Source organism: Crocodylus siamensis, chromosome 1, assembly GCF_052110815.1.
Source record: "Crocodylus siamensis isolate JL-2025a chromosome 1, ASM5211081v1, whole genome shotgun sequence".
NCBI lineage: Eukaryota > Metazoa > Chordata > Crocodylia > Crocodylidae > Crocodylus > Crocodylus siamensis.
The window spans coordinates 113,009,480-113,014,447 of NC_143395.1; the positions used below are offsets into that span (position 1 = coordinate 113,009,480).

A 4,968-nucleotide genomic window follows, 5' to 3' on the forward strand; every position below is an offset into this window, starting at 1 on the left:
ACAGATAAGAAACTCCTTTTATAAATGCAGGTCCCTTTCTTTCCTGCTATGTTGTTCTTAAAATGGTTAAACTAGAATCCCAGAGTGCCCTTGGTTTAGGTGGAGCTTTGGGGGAGACTGCAGGTAAGTGGGCAGGGCTTAGGAGGTCTTAGGCATCAAGACACTGGCCCACATCTCCAAAGAGAAGGCTCCAGACCAAAGCTCTGATCCTGGCTTATTGACTTGATGTTGGACAGCAGTTCAACTGCTTTTGACATTTTGGGCTTTATGCCTGGTACTTGCAGGTGAGGGTTTGCTCCTAAAGACAGTTGGACTAGAGCAGTGGTTTTCAACCTTGTTTAATTTGCAGATCTCTTTGGAAATTCTGAATGGCGGTGCAGAACCCTTTGGAAATTTCAGAAAGATGTGTGGACTCCTTTAATTGTAAGTGTGGGCTTTCACATACTTTTAATTGATGATAGTAATCTTTTGCAGACCCCTTAAGCATAGTCTGCAGACCTTAGGGCCTGCAGTCAAATTGTAACCCTGACTGGTAGCTATACAGTAGAGTATGGGTTGAGGTGGTAATGCAGCAAGAAGTGTGACATTTTCCTTCCTCCTTTTATTCCCTCCCCCCCTGCCCCATCTAAATTGGCTATGCTGACGTAAGTGTACTGAAATTAGTATTGCTTATTCTTTTCATGTATAGGAATTAGCTTTGATATAAAGCATGTTCCTAGTCATATAACTGTGTTCATGCCAGGAGGTTGCATGCTACTGCTTTGACTTTCTTGCATAGGTAAGGCAGCACAATTTTTGTGTACAAACAAGGGCTTGGACAAGACTTCAACAGATGGGGACAGCAGAAACAAGCTAATAACTGTCTTCAGTTCACCTGGAGAGTTCTGCCATATAAGTGAAACAGAACTTCTGTATCTTCATGCTGCCAACAATAATCATGTATAGCAACCTGCTGTTGTGCACCATGGGCATGTATTGTAGCAGAGTAAAAATTCTAGTGAGAAGCATCAAGTGATTTCATTTCTAACAGTATTGTGACCTTTAGTTTAAAGCAAATGGTATGTGCCTCAGTAATGCCTTTGCGCATCCCAGACTCCAGCCTAATGGCTTACTATCTCCATTTTTCTTCTGAAATCTAGGAGGTTGGTTATAACCAAGTATGATGTACAGTTTGTTACCAGTGTTTTTATTTATAGAAAGTGTTTGATTAAAAAAAGAGGAAGTGCAGACAAAGAAGGAAACTGAGAATTTGTATTTGTGTCCAGCACTCAAATACACCTAAAATCAACAATAGAAACAAGAAGAATAATTTCAAGACATGTGCCTACAACACAGACTCTGAGCCTGTGACTGCCTCTGCATAAGTAGTGACCCCCAGGCCCTGTGTGGTAATCATAGCACACCGGAGAACACTGCCCCCACAGGAAATTGTAACTTAACCCCTTGTTGGCTGCATTGAGCCTGTGGATGGCAGTTGATAGTGCTGCCCTATATCATAGGGAGACTTTGAGAATAAATACATTAAATTATGAGGTGCTCATTATATGGCATGGGGCCCATGTAAGCGGCATAGAGAGACAGATAAAGGAAAAGTGAACCTGCAACAATACATGCTTGTGTTTAAAGCTTAGAATGTAAGCTCTCTTGGCTACCTGGTTTGTAAACTACCAAGAGTACTCCTGGAGTTTCTAAATAACAATAACAACTAGGTCTGTCACTAAATTTGAAAAAAAACGTTTAGAAATCCAGGCATCAATCCTGCAAAGACTTAAGGGATTTATTTTACAGATAGGAACAAAGCAAATATGTATATCTAATCCTTTGCAGGACAGCTTCACTTTGTATTCATGTGTGTGCATACACACACACACACACACACACACACACACACACACACACACACTAGCCAATTGCCCATCAAGAATGACAAGGGGCGGGTGGGAGGGGACTAGGATGGAGTGCTGCCACCTAACGCCCCATGCTGCCGCTGTTCTGCCTCTTGCAGGGAGAGGGACCCTCTGCCCAGTCCTTGGCGCAGCTTCAAAATCATCCCGGCGCTCCCCCATGCTTGGAGAATTCTGATTGGCTGTTTCTGTCAGCCAGTCAGAATGTGAATAAGGTATTACGGACAGATAGACGGACAGACAGACAGACTTAGGCTTTTAAAATATATATACACACACACTAGTGAATTGCCCATCAAGAATGATGGAGGGGAGGGACGGGCAGGGATGGAGGCAGGGAAGCCTGCTAACCCTTACCCCCCACCGCCCACCCCATGCTGCCACCACCTCCCAGGAGCGGCGGTGGGGGGGAAGCTTGCCGTGCCATGCCCTCCACACCCCTCCGCTAGCACCCCTTGCCACCGCTGCCTCCAAGGAGTAGGGCTGGGGGGAGGGGAACCCAGCACCATTGGCCTCGTTCCCAGCTCCATCCCTGCTCCACTGCCTCCAAGGAGCAGGACCGGAGGATGGCCCTCTTTTTTTAGTGTGTATGTGTGTGAGTTTATATAGTATCTATGGAGCAGTTTACAGGCAGTGAAGACTGTTCTTTATTAGTAATGCCCCAATAGCTACTTTACCTTATTCTCGGGGTCATTTTTGGCCACTACAGCATGCCAAAATCCAGGCTGTGCAAAGTAACAGTAAGCAACTTTGCCTCCCATCTTCCTGGGCTGGGCCGTCTGCTTTGAACGTCCTGTGTCTCAGGAAATGCAGGACTAGTTTAGCTCTATGATCCTACAGAGGAAAAATAAAACCTGGAAAAAAACAGATTGAGCATAAAGAGACGGCTGCATACTACTCAGACAGCTGAAGCCCTAAAATAGTGGCTACTATTCAAAAGCCTTACTTAAGAAACATCAAGTGGAAAAGACTGAGTTCTACAGGAAGTGCCACTGGCAAGCCAGAAGGTGGTGCTCTTCCCTCTGAGTAACAGACTCCATCCAGGCAGTTTGATGAACTGGTACAGAGGCAGATGCTAATAATTAAATTAGTGGACTGACCTGCACTGGGAAAGGCTGTATTGTGCATCTTTATTTTAGATTTTTTTTTTTTCCTGTTTTTTTTGCACCGGTCCAGGAAGCACTGGAATACCAGGTCAATGCATGGAGTGGATGGAGCATGCTCCGGTTCCACCACCCAACACCAAAAAGAATCTGCTCAATATAGACCTCCAATGGAGGACATATCGGGGAGAGGCTGCGGGGCCTGCCCGGTTATGCTCAGATACTGGGTGGATCATTGTCATGACCTCTGATGTAGGAAATAAGTGCACTTCACTTCTGACCCCAGATTTTTATTTTCATTCCATCCTGACCCTGAGCTAAGATTAAAATTTCTGCTTCCTAACTACTTCTACCTGGTGAAAGGAATTAAGTAGCTTGCTACTAGCAATGTTTTACCTACAGTTCACAGACATAAATACCTCCCATCCTGGGCAGAAGACTAGTCTAAGGATTTTGTGGATTACTGAGAGAGATTACTTTATTCCACCCAACCCATTTCACAGTCACACTGTCACACAATGCTGTTATGCAGAGAAAAGGCAGATGATCTTCAGGACACCAGCAGCTATAGCACGTAGTTCCACCCTGGCTGATTGGCCACTTGGGGTGTGTCGGCCTGGCCACGCCTGTGGCTTCCTGAATGGCTTGGAGGGGAGCAATGACTATGGGCTGTTCAGCAGACTTGCTTCAACATGCTAGTTGCTCTAGCATGTTCCGTTCATGGCTTTGGGTTTTTTTAAAAAACTCAGCTATTCCTGGTGAGTCTGGCTAATCATATCTTAATTTTATAACACTAGCCAGAAATGGCACCTGGCTGCTTGCCCATACACTGATCTCAGTGTCTACTTTTGAAGTACAAAATTGTCCAAATAAACTAGAGGATTAAGAGGCTCAAGAATGGATGGTCTGCACTTCCATGGTGTGTTGGAACCATTTGACTAACTAGCTACTGCAACATCTCATTGTTGTCTATTTACAGATGGGGAAGAATGCTGCGGAAGGAACCCTCGATTGATTAAAATTTATGATACAGGCACCCCCCACTTAATGCTGTTCTGTTTAGTGCTGTTTCGCTGTATTTTACATTGATACCAGATTTCACTTAGCACCCAGTGAGTTTCATTATAACGCTCACAGGCATTGTAGAGTTGGCACTGAAACTGACACTAATCCTGACAGCCCTGATTCTGGTGATTTTGGTGGCTTTAGAAAGTGATTTTTGTGGTTTTGTTTAACGCTTTGTTTTTGCTGAATGCTTGTTTTTTTCAAGAACCAGTTAAGACTGCTAAGCGGGGGGTTACCTGTATTCTGAATACCAAAAATACATTATGTACTGCACATACATAGATGAAGATGCAGTCCCTAGCTAGGTGACTTTGTGATCTAAATTTAGCTCACAGCAACAAAGTAAAGTTGTTATAAATAGACAAAAGGCACAAGAATAGGGCTGCTAATACTATGGTCACATGGTTACTTGTCATAGGGAAATGCCTAACATGTTTGAAGTTTGAGTTGAAACATCCTAGCAGGTCATTGGGCTAGGTTGGTTAAAGGTGCACATGGTTATAGCTCATGGCACATGGGAGTTAACATGATCTCTAGGTGTTTTATATTCAACAACCCACCTAATTTACAGTTGGATTGACTGGGGACAGCCTTTGGCACCAAACTCAAGCTAATGCCTCTGTAGCTGTAGCTGCTCTACCAGTCCACCCCTCATCCAGACAGTTAACATTTTTGATGAGCCATTATTTCATCATCTCGCTTCTCACAAGATAAATGGCAGAATGTTTTAGGAGGGATGGGCATGATATAAATGAGATAGTTTGAGGAGAGCTTTCCAGGAGCTGGAATTAGAACTCAGATGTCACAAGCAGGCTTGCATTTAGGACTCCACCCTGTTCCCATTGAAGTCAAGGGTCAGAATCCATTAATTTCAGTGTCCAGGATCAGGATTTTAA

At 44.1% G+C, this 4,968-nt stretch overlaps 1 pseudogene; it reads right to left on the reverse strand.

Moving 5' to 3' along the window:
* Positions 1-3,061: 3,061 nt before the first annotated feature.
* On the reverse strand, positions 3,062-3,264 carry LOC149873222 (U2 spliceosomal RNA; annotated as a pseudogene).
* Between the last annotated feature and the right edge of the window lie 1,704 nt (positions 3,265-4,968).